The sequence below is a fragment of the Equus caballus genome, chromosome 31 (genome assembly GCF_041296265.1).
Source record: "Equus caballus isolate H_3958 breed thoroughbred chromosome 31, TB-T2T, whole genome shotgun sequence".
In the NCBI taxonomy this organism is placed as follows: domain Eukaryota; kingdom Metazoa; phylum Chordata; class Mammalia; order Perissodactyla; family Equidae; genus Equus; species Equus caballus.
Window position 1 is genome coordinate 4,567,487 of NC_091714.1, and position 12,552 is coordinate 4,580,038.

At 36.9% G+C, this 12,552-nt stretch overlaps 1 long non-coding RNA gene across 2 annotated transcripts in view; it reads left to right on the forward strand.

Annotated features, from left to right (window-relative positions):
• Nucleotides 1–4,959, forward strand: part of LOC102148918 (uncharacterized) — a 38,079-nt gene extending 33,120 nt beyond the window's left edge. For both annotated transcript variants that reach the window (XR_011434399.1, XR_289982.4), the window contains exon 4: nucleotides 358–4,959. This is a non-coding gene — a long non-coding RNA (uncharacterized lncRNA). The remainder of the gene's footprint in view (nucleotides 1–357) is intronic.
• Nucleotides 4,960–12,552: the final 7,593 nt, after the last annotated feature.

Below are 12,552 nucleotides of genomic sequence, written 5' to 3' on the forward strand. Positions count from 1 at the left end.
CTGGTCATTGGAAAATTGTCTGTTTCCTCAACATTCTAAACTAATATATTGGCGTTCTCTGTTGCGATTTGCTGCGCTGGCCTCCAGAAGGCTGGGTTCGTTTAAATCAGTTCCCTAGAGCTTTGGTTAAATGCTCTTCAACGTCCAGAATTGAGAATAAAAGGAACATTTCACAGCACGAGTCATCAGAGACAAAAATCCTACTACAGAATGAATTAGATATGGTGCATATGAAGGTTGAATTAAACCGGTTTCCAGGACTGTTCCTGATCAGAAAAATCTAACATTCCACAACCGTTTTGTTTATATTACAATTACATTTTAATATTGTAATGTTTTGCTCTCTTTCTGTTCTAGTTGTCTACTAATGACTAATTCTCAGCCAAATACGGTCGACTGTTTTAATAGTCAAGACACATTTGCCACAGAAAAAGTGTTGTCTGCTGATAATGGCAAATGAGGACTGGAAAAGATTTTGTCAGCGCAAATGCACTCTCTTTTTCTGCCCGATACGAATTAGAAAGCTTCGTCAGTGATTGCTTTAAATTATAGGCTCCTAATCTTACCACCTAGCAGTCTCATAATTACCAAGTCCTTATCTGCTGCCCACTGATTTTCCATTTGTAATGTGTCCATTTTGGAATGAGAGGAGAACTGCCCAAGAGATTCGAAAAGAAGAAGAAGAAGAATGAGAACTTTAAATGTTCTGGCAACCAAGAACAAAGCTCCTTTCGTTTCATTTCCACTTCATCTCCTTGTCTGCATCGCAGTCTATCTTGAAGACTCCAGCAGCAGCTGGGATATTTACAGAATGATGCTGATGTTTCAAAGTAAAGTATGAGGTTGGCAGCGACCCTGAGTCTGATATATTGAAAGCAAAAAAAGGAAAAAATGCAATCCTCAAAGTTAAAGGAGATCTGTCGGCTTCTCTCTTTTCTTGAAGCTAATTATATAAGCACCTATTGCTAATGTGAATGCAACCCCTTAATAAATATATTAAGCATTATTAATATGTATTTAATTACACAAATTGAGCATTTATAGATTTTTGGTATTAATTTCATGAAGCAAAACAGGAAAACTGAAGAATGACACCCATGTCGTTCTTTGGTATTCTGTGAAATTCCAAAAGGGCAAGTGAATAGCGTCTTGAGTCATAGATAGAATTGATCATAGCTTTCAATTGCTTTGTTAGGTTAATAAGAAGAAAAATATAGAAAACTGCTTAACATCCTTAATAGGTTGTAAGGCAGAGTGAATTCTAAGAAACAGAAGCAGTGATACATAAGAAGAGGAGAGAGAGGATAAAACCTCAACAGGATAAAATGAATACAGAGAAGCTTGAGTTAAGAAAGGACTGCAGAGAAATCTCGAAAATGTGATAGTACAATTAAGTTGTGAATGATTCATCTACAAAGTGATGACTGTACTTTGGAGTTAAAAGTGGGAACAGATTCATTTCTAAATCCACATAGCTGTTTTTCTTTTCTTTTTTTAAAATAGACTTTATTTTTTAGAGCAGTTTTAGCTTCACAGCAAAGCTGAGCAGAAAAAACAGAGAAGTCCCAATAACAACGTGCCCCGACACATGCACAGCCTTCCCACTATGGTTTTTTTTTTTTTTTTTTGAGTTACAAATGTTTAGATAGACTCTGGAAGTATTGGAGGAGTAAGAATATTTTACACATAAAGGTGTGAAACTTTGTTGGCTTATCTTTTTCCTTTGCACCTGATTTCAGGAGACAATTATGCCATAGTCAACATTTTTTGAAATAAATGTCTGTTACTCAAGAAGTGTATGCCCAGAGAAGTTGTGTTTTATGCAGAAAGGCATTAAAGACATTTTTAGATATACAAGAATTGGGAAAATATACTATAAATTTTTAAGGAAAAATTCCAAACCCTTGAAAACATACCAACGTGCATTGAAGCTATGAGTTTAAAAGCAAATCATTCATTGTTTCAAAGGACTTGCAAGCCTTCCCTTCCGGGGTTTCATCATAAGTTCTGGAATCCAGTTGAGCTGTTTGTTCTGTCAGGTAGTGCACGTGGAGTCATTTCCCTCAATGCTTACACATCTACCTACTCTTCTCACAAGGATCCCCTTTCTCAGTGTTGTTCTTCCCCTCACATGGAAGCAGAATCTTGTGCTCAACTTCACGCCCACTTAATGTGATTGCTAGTTTTCTCTTTCAATGGTTATCAATTTTGGTAAAATATTTCTCTAATTTGTTCTCTGAGATTGGAGAACTACCTATTAAAAAAATAAATTTAATCTTCACTCCTCTTCAAACAAAGTTATGAAAGGCAACAAAATGGCCATTTATTAAAGAACTTGAATACTAATTTTATTCGTCTTTAAATCTCACTTTGAATGACATACATTGCATATTTTTAAGTTGGGAAATACAAAGAAAACACTTATTGATAGATATTATTTGCTTCCAAGTTGCCATTTATTCCTTTTCCATCTATAACCTGTGGATATAGCAATGCTATCATTATAACTATATTTAAACAAACAGCCCTGGTAAAAATGCTGAAAGAAACTGCAAGAAAATATTAGAAGTAATTTTCTCTTTAAAGGCCTGGAGGCATTGTCTTTCTTGTCTTCTGTCTTGTGTGTTTTCAAAGTCACCTAACTAGCCTGAATTTTTAATTTTGAGAAAAAATTTTATTGATATAATAAAAGTTATATAGAAAATGTAGTTTTTAAAATCTTCCATGCTTTAAAAAGAGAAAGAATTGATATTCTGAACTTCTGATGCAAGCTTTTGAGCAAAATAAAGATTAAAATTAAGTAACAAAAGTATCATAGAGAACATAAGTCTGCACAAATTTCTATCTGCTCTTTAGTAGTAAAAAAGAGACAACTATTTTGAGTAATTTTTTTTTTCTTGGTGAGGAAGTTTGGCCCTGAGCTAACATCTGTTGCCCATCTTCCTCTGTTTTTTTTTTTTTTTTGGCTTGAGGAAGATTGTCCCTGAGCCAACATCTGTCCCAATCTTCCTCCATTCTGTATGTGGGATGCTACCACAGCAAGGTGCCATGAGCAGTGTGTAGGTCTGCACCTGGGATCCGAACCCATGAACCCTGGGCCACTGAAGTGGAGCATCTGAACCCAACCACTATGCAACTGGGCCAGCCTCTCAAGTAAATATTTTTAAAAAATATGTTTAAAATGTAGCACTTTACAAACTTACAATATTTTTTAAGTTAAAAATCAACTATAGAATTTATTCTGAAGTGTTTGATTTTGTTTCGATTAAAGAATGTCCATTTTCTTAATTCAGCCCTGGGAGTTAAAATCTCTCCTTTACTGACGATCAAAATATTCTCAAAGTTGATTCATTTCAGGTTCTTTCAACATGTATTTATTGACTGATTATTTTGTGCCAAGTTACTGGGCTGGGCACTGGGGATAAAATAGTGGTAAAAAACCCATGATCTCTATCTTTAGAAATGTACACCCTAACAGGGGAACCCAGCAATAATCAAATGATCTACAACCTAATGCAAATGACCTTGGTGGCAAGTTTTGCAAAGAAGGGTACACGGCTTTATGAGACCTCAATTAGAGAGTCTATCTTTTTACTTTCATACCCAGAGTAATGCACAATGTAGCCATTTAATAAGTTGTTTTTATAAACATCAGAGTTTGTTATTATTGATATTTCTTCTTCTTGCTGTTGCTGTTTACTTCTTTAATGACTTTCTTGAACGAATTCTGTAAAGTCTACATTGCTTATCATGTGCAGCCACTGAAGTTTCTGCTTCACTTAGCTTCGTGTCAGCTAGCACTTGGACAGAGATGTTCTTTAAATACTTTGAACCAATGAGTGCCCAGTGTTTGCTGCAGAACTCGGCGTTTGTGTTGTGGGCCCGTTTTCAATGCCTCTGTGGTTTCCAACTCTGTCTTCATCTTGATTTTATGCTCGCTCAAAGCTTGAAGGTTCACCAGAGGTGAGATTTGAGGACCTTCTAAGGTCTTTGCTGAGAATACACACAGCCGTGCAAATGCATGTGGGCCTCCAGCTTTCCAAGAGTATGCTGGAGTTTTTCAAAACCTTTTATGAGCATCTTATTCCTTCGATTTTCTTTTTAACTTTTTTTGTGACCTTCTTATATTGTCTGAATGTTGTCCCCTCCTCAGGCAGCAGTGATATGAAATAATTGCCACTGATTATTTTTAATAAATGTCTCGAGGAAAAGAGTTTAGAGCATGTGACTTCTGAGTGAGGTCAAATAAAGAAAAGCTCTGAAAGTGAGGGTTTCCAGGGAGCTTCCATACGGGTCAGATAGTCACCATTCACTGAGGATGGAGACTGGGGCTCTAATCTACTTCTTCCCCATCCGTGGCAGCTAGGCTGCTGGTCTTCAGATAGCCTGCGGTCAGGAGTCGGTTGGTTTTCAAGGCTCCCACAAAGATGGGGGGAGAGGAAAGGGTAGAGGGCAAGTTAAAACATCAGAAACCTCTCTGTTTTTACTGAAGTTCTGTCATTATCCTTGAATAAACTCTACTTGGATTGTTGCAAGCTTTTGCTTAATTTCCAACGTTCTTAAAAAGTGGATTTGCCATTTTGCTTGTGCTCTCATTGCTTTTATGGAGGAGTATATTTTCCTGGTCCTTGCTCCATCATTCCAGATACTGCCTCCGTCCCCCGAATTCTTCTTACCAGGAGTGTGGAAGAGACGTCTGGATGTGGAACAGAATCTTGTTACCATAAATGTGACAGTTCTCCAGTAAGGATAGCCGAGCAGAAAGATAAATGGAGCCTAAATCTTTTATATTGTATCTATTTTGAACTGGGATTGTTATATGTGGGAGAAAAATAACTCCCTTGTTTTTTAAATCTTTGTTTGATTTTTGTTGTTGTTATTGTTACTTGTAACTGAATGTATGTGCAGCATGGTTTATGGCGTAGAACCACTTGTTTAATAAATCGTTTTTGAAAAGCATGAGTTGATTGACAATCTATTATGTATGACTAAGTATGACTTCGCCAACGAATGCTTCCTTTGTGACCATTCCTCATAATTTATGAAATAGATTCATTAGAAATAGAGTGGATTGGAGACTTATCTTGAAAGAATTCAATGGGCAGAGCAGAGCTGAAGGTTAGAGAGTCAAGAGTACAGTGTGAGGAATGGCATAAAGACAAAGAAATGCAGGACACATGGGGATGCTGAGGAAATGCAGGTTACATGGTAAGAGTTGACTTGAGAAAGTTGAGTTGAAGTAAGTCATCAGAGGGCTTTCATTACTATGTTAAGGAGCTTGGCCCTTCCTGCATATGCAAATAGGTGGCAGAGTGTGTCTTCGCCCAGAAGTTAAGAAAAAGTCCCTTAAAGATACCTTCAGTCTTTACTTTAAGAGAGTGAGACCCACACACCACAAATTTTCCAGCCTGCCAGCTCTCAGCTGGCATGGAGAGATAGGACCGGTCCAATTTCAATTTCACTATCTCTTCTACAAACACATTAAAGCATGACCAGCAATAGAAATGGAAAATTCATCCCATGGCCTGATAAATACCTCTTGAGAAATGCCTATCTTCCTAGGGGCAGCTTCATCTCATAAATGATGGGAGGCCTAATGAGAGGGGCCACTCCACAAGTCTGAGTTGATGGGAGGTAAAATGCCTAACTATCGTTTTGCAGAATTTCTCCGCAATGATAGCTTCACATGTCTCTTTAAAGGAAAACAACCGTTTAACAATATTTAGTGAAAGCTCTAACAAATAGAAATGGAAAATATGGGAATGGCTATTCTTTATGTTATGAGAAATTTGGAAAACCGGATCCCATGAAAAGATGAGGTTATCATGCAAACCATCACAGCACATTATGCATCTCATGATACATATAGCAGTAGCTATGAGAAGCCCCAAAACAGGGATTACTATTAATTAACTGGAGCCTGATTTTATGTTTAATACATGGAAGGTCCTTATAAAATATATTATTTTCATGTTATTAATATTTCTATCCACGAAATTCCTGAAATTGAGAATCAGTAATGATGTGTTTTTTCTGGTGGGAGCACATTACACCACTTAGGTATATGCTTAAAAAAAAAAAAAGAAAATTCTTGAGAGGAATTGATCTTTTGCCTGTGTGGACGGTGAAGGTTGATGCTTGAGGGTCATACAAGTTTCCGTGCAAATCTGCCCTTACTCCTGCTTTCACGTGTCTCCCTCCAATGTTCGATAGACTCACTCCTTCACAGACCTTTATTTACGGGCTCTGGTCAGAGTACAGGACAGAAATGGGGACTTCCAGTGATTACCTACCTGTGTTCCAATCGAGAACCTTCTGAAATAATCTCTTCTCCCACCAAAAATACAATATATTCAAAGCTTTGAGTTTCCATCACCCAGCCTCCATATGTGCTATTTCTAAGTACTTCTACTGTTTTCAGTATAGATCTGAACAAAATGGAGAATTAATATATTTTTCTATTTGAATCTGAAAAAAATGTGCTTTCCTTGTAAGTAATGTTATATTAGTGCTGTCCAATAGAAATTTCTTCAGTGACTTTCAAACTTCTGACCTGTGGTTAGTGTGATTGAGAAACTTTTACATTTTTATTTTTATTTAATTTAGATTTAAATATACCTGGGGCTGGCTCCGTGGCCGAGCGGTTAAGTTCGAGCACTCTGCTGCAGCAGCCCAGGGTTCGGATCCATGCTCAGGTTCCTTCCTTCCTCTTTCCTCCCTTGTTACGTATATTATCCAAATGTTTCAACACCCATTGATGAAAAGATCTTCTCTTGCCCTTTGAACTACTTTGGCAACATTGTCAGAAATTTGCTGACTGTATATGTATGAGCCTATTTCTGGACTGTCTTCTGGACTCTCTATTCTGCATTGTGAGCCTGTATACCCACTTCATTAACTTCTGGAAATTCCTGTTAAAATGAGCTGGAGTGAATTATGTCATAGCATCTAGGAACAATGGGGGCTACACCTTCCATTTAACTTAATTATAAAATTTCTGCTCTGAAAGAGTATTGATTTTGGCTGTTTGAAGAGTCCAGATGACAGTATATAACTCTGCAGATATTAGTAATGCTTAGCAATAAAACCAGTTTTAGGAGAGGAATTTTCTTCGTTCCACACTACATGCTTTTAGTGTTGTTTATTCCGAAGCAAGCTGGGCTTTTGACTGCCCTTCCTCAAGTGGCTACTTTCCTACTGAGTGATTGTTGTGGGAGCCATTATTCAATTCTACCACAAAAAGGAGATACGATACCCCTTTGTGAATCAGAGGAAATCTGGCGTCTGCCCTCTGCAGTGGGTTTGAAATCATTAAGCTAGTTAGACCCACATAAAAGCTTAGAAAAATAACTTGTTTTTTTACATCCTTAATCTCATTAGTTACCTTAGAAAAAAAACTTAGTAACTCCTTGGGAGAGATGAAATTGTACTCTAAAATTAACGAGTTAACAGAGTCAGGAAATTGTGACGGATTTTGCTGAAGACATATACTTCAGACAGCTCTTAATGCCTTCTTTGTTGTTAGAAAACACTTATGAAGCACCTATCTTTTTTTTTTTAAAGAAAATCTTCTTTTTTAAAAGATTGGCACCTGAGCTAACATCTATTGCCAATCTTCTTTTTTTTTTCTTTTTCTCCCCAAAGCCCCCCAGTACATAGTTGTATATTCTAGTTGTAGGTCCTTCTGGCTCTGCTATGCGGGACACCGCCTCAGCATGCCTTGATGAGCGGTGCTAGGTCCATGCCCAGGATCCGAACAGGCGAAACCCTGGGCCACTTAAGCGGAGCACGTGAACTCAACCACTTGGCCACAGGGCCAGCCCCAAGCACCTATCTCTTGATTTCTCTAACCATTGGCTTATCCCACATGTTCCGTCTCTTACTCAAACAATTCAATCTATCATGGCCTATCCTTACTGTAACACACAGTAACTTTGGCCCTAGGGCTAGGCAGAATCTGCCATCTGGAATTTACTTTTCGATTGACGATCTTTTATTTAGGGATTCACAATATACATTTGCCTACCACATCCATCCCATTAATGTTTAGATGTTCGTGAAAGAAGAGAACAGGATCTGTGCTTTTAAAACTTAGGCATGGAGGACAGCACACATTCTGAGATTTATATGCCTCTCGTCTTGTGTTCACTTTACAAACATTTCAACTACATCTTTCCAGCTAGATAAAAACTATCAAAAAGTCAGCCTCTATGTCTTAATCTATTTTTCTCTTTTTAACCATTTAAGCAAAGTTTTAAGCAAAAGTTTCTCCTTTTCCCAGTTTCTGTGCTCACTCTGTTCTGAACTTCGTTTTTATTTCTTTAGTAGTAGCCTGAAAAATCTGGCAGGACTAAGAAGTGTCATGTTCTAGAAAGATTAATTCATAAAATAACTTGTATTCATAGGCACCATATTGGACTTTTAAAAATCTTTAGTAAATAAAGAGTCCTGGGGACTCATTCTGAAGTTTTGAATGAAGGGCCCAGAATTTAAATCAATTTGTTATTCTTGTTGTTTCAACTATTTTTGTGTCTTTTAACTGAACAGACAGGCATAAACCCAACAATAACACCAGCTTGGGAAAAGGACGTAAAAATATGTCATCACATAAAACAAACTTCCAATTACCTCTGACTTCCATTTCCTTTTTTGCCCCCATTTTCCATTTGGAGCCAACTGTGCTAAAACAGTAAAAACAAAACAAAAGAAAACAAACCAGCCTCATTATTTCCCAGCCTGGGACACACATGAGCCATATGGACCCCACACTGAAGTGCTGATATTAAATCTATGGCAAGGCATTCACTTTTTAACTCTAGAAGATGAAGCAGTTGGAGAAGCCATTTCAAGTGGGTGGGAAACTCTTCTTCAAAGCACAAATAGCTGAAATAATAACTAAAGAAATTTGGTAAAAGGGTAACCTATTTTCAGGAGCAATTCTCTTTCCTTTTATAACTTTACCAAGTATGAAAATTCACAGAGGTAAAGGCAAGGCAGAGAAGAAAAGCAAAAAATATAAAATTTCTCTTTAAAGTGATGAGCAAACAGCCATGGCTCAGTGGACTATAGAAATCCCGATGAATCTCCTGCCTCCATCAGAAAATGCCACAAGAAATATTTCACATTTCTTCTTTCTCTTTTGTTTCAATGGGAGAACAAGGCATTATGAATATTAAAAATATATATAGTGTTTGTTTTTTCCAGATTAAAAGAGAACAAATTCCTTTTATCTTTCTCCTCTAAAATATAATTAAAACACATACACAAATGCACACACACAAGAACACACATGTGCACATACATGAACACACATGTATGTGCACACACAAATACACACACAAGCACACATGCACATCTACATAGGTCACCACAAAAGTACTGGCTGTGAGAGCTCTCAAATGGCACCAGCAGATTGTATCAGATGGCACTATGTGAAAACAGCTCTGCCAATGAGTGATTTGTGTTTTTTCTTGCTGTTCCAGAAAGTAGAAAGTGTATCAAGAGGAATGTAATTTGTTTCCATAAGAGGAATGAGTAATTCTTTGCAGGGTCACTGAGGAATGGCAAAAATCGCCCTATTTCATTAGACTAGCTTGTCATACACTGTTTAGTGGAAATACCTTTTCAGCATTTTTATCAGTTATCCTGACAGACAAGAGAGACCTCAACTTTTAGGAAATATTCCATTTTACAATGGAAAGGGGGATTGGAGGGCGAGAGGGAGTGAGACTGACTGGGAAGGTACAAATACATGTGGAAAATATGTGTCTTCACAAGTTTCATTAGAATATGTTTCAGAATGCCCCAAAATGAAATTGAAGGCAAAGTTTTCCAGAATATCATAATCCGGAAAGCCCTCTAGTCTCTAGATTCTACACGAAGGCCACTCTGACCTATTAATGTTAGAAATTATTATTTTCATCTGACTCATTGCTAATTTCTGATGCTGTGGTATTTACCACGGGTTAGACCAGGGTAGAATGTGTAGTAGTTTATGGGTTAGCCTTTTCCCATCACATTCTTATTTTGCTGTTTTTATTTTTTAACTCTGGAGTAGATAAGAATAAGAGTAGCCGTATCCCCTACAATTGAAATGCAAACACCTATTTTTATGCAAATTTTCCCATCTAAGAGAAATTTCCCCTTGACAATGCTGGCCCATTATATATGTTGATAATAAATAGCAATTTTATGCCTGGTATTATGGAAAGGAAGTCACAAAAAGGTCTTTGATCTCTGTGGACCAAAGTGGATAAAACAGGATGCTGCAATTAGTGACTAATGTAAGCCCTGGAGAGAAATAAAGAATGAAAAGAGATATGCGCATTTTTCTTCTGGAAGGATTTTAAGAGAATAAAAGCAAAGAAGGATATTAGAGTGGTAAGATAATGGCTCCCTTTATTTGTCTACCAGGATAGCAACATGCATTGTTATCTGTCTAAAAAACATTCATTAAATATCTAATGATGCACTGAAGGATAATAATACTAATTCAATATTTTAGCCCAGAAATCATTTACAAAAGTTGTCAGTACCATGAAATTCACCTTGGAAAGTTAGGCTCCATCAACGTTTGCTAGAACAAGAATTCTGTTAATTTAAAGCTCTCCACTATTTTAGGTGATGTCAAGTCACATTCTTTGTGGAATTTTGTGATATTTCTTTTGTCTCTTAAGACCATAATAGCGTTTATTTTTTGAATTTCAGAGAAATTAATTTAACTTAATTTTGAGGATCTCTGAAACACCCAAGCATGCTCTTGAAACAATTGGCAGGAGTAGCAATGTCGTAAAACCAATCTTGGAATTGCTGGCCTGTAGGAAGAAATCATATATTCAGTTAATTTGATAAATTTCTAAGATTATTTGAATTCATTTTAACACTGTTATAATTTTTAATTGCCAGATAACCAACCAAAAAAATAGTGACAAATTATAAGCATCCAGCTGAGTGCATGATCACATGGGAACAAACCCTGCCATCTACTATCCAGGGCTTGAAATTGAACATTATGAATATCTCATGCTCTGTTGTACTTACTACTGCCTTACTCCTTTCCTCCCCTTAGGTAAGCATGATGCTGACTTCTAACACGATGGATTAGTACCGCTTGCTTTGAAGCATATGCAAAGGAATCATATATATGTATTCTGTGTTATGTTGTTTCTTTCACTCATCATGATGCTTATAGGTTTCATCCTAGTTGTTGAATGTAACAGTAATTTGTTCATTTTTATTAATTTGTAATACTCTATTGTATTCTAAAATTTGTTATCACATATCACAATTTATTTATCATGAGAAAATATCCAATAAATCCCAATTGAGGAACATTCTACGTGTCTCGTCCAAGACTTTTGGTGCACTTGTGTACGCCTTTAGGTTGGGCATATCCGTTAAAGTGGATTTGCTATTTATGAAGGTATGCAAATATTTAAATTTAGAAGGTGATGCCTAACTGTTTTCCAAAGTGGGTTCACATTTACTATCTGCAGAGTGTGAATGTTCCCATTGCTCCAAATCCTTGCCACTTGTCCTGTTAGTTCTTTTTTAAAAAAATTTTTTATTTTTTTAATTGCGGTAACATTGGATTATAACATTGTATAGCTTTCAGATGTACATCGTAATATATTTCAAATTCTGTGTAGATTGCATCATGTTCACCACCCAAAAACTAATTATAGATCATCGTCTCACATGTGTGCTTAATCACCCCTCTTGCCCTCCTTTCCTTCCCCTACAGTAACCACCAATCCAATCTCCACTGCTATGTGTTTGTTTGCTGTTGTTTTTATCTGCTACTTATGAGTGAGATCATATGGTATTTGTCTTTCTCCCTCTGACTAATGTCACTCAGCATAATACCCTCAAGGACCATCCATGTTGTCACAAATGGCCGGATTTCATCATTTCCTATGGCTGAGTAGTATTCCATTATGTATAAATACCACATCTTCTTTATCCATTCATCCCTTGAGGGGCATCTAGGTTGCTTCCAGGTCTTGGCTGTTGTGTATAATGCTGCAATGAACATAGGGGTGCATGTACCTTTATGCCTTTGTGTTTTCAAGTTCTTTGGATAAATACGCAGCAGTGGGATAGCTGGATCATATGGTAGGTCTATTCTTAATTTTCTGAGGCTACTCTATACTGCTTTCCATAGTTGGCTGCACCAGTTTGCACTCCCACCAGCAGTGAACAACGGTTCCCTTCTCTCCACATCCTCTCCAACATTTGTTGTTTCCTGTCTTGTTAATTATAGCCATTCTGACCTGAGTGAGGTGACACCTCATTGTAGTTTTGATTTGCATTTCCCTGACAGCTAATGATGTTGAGCATCTTTTCATATATCTGTTGACCATCTGTATATCTTCTTTGGAGAAATCTCTGTTCAGATCTTTAGCCCATTTCTTAATTGGGTTGTTGGTGTTTTTGTCGTTGAGCTGTTTGAGTTCTTTGTACATTTTGGATATTAACCCCTTATCTGATATTATAGCCTTTCTGGTGATTGTGTAGTGATATCTCACTGTAATTTTAATTAAATTTCCCTGA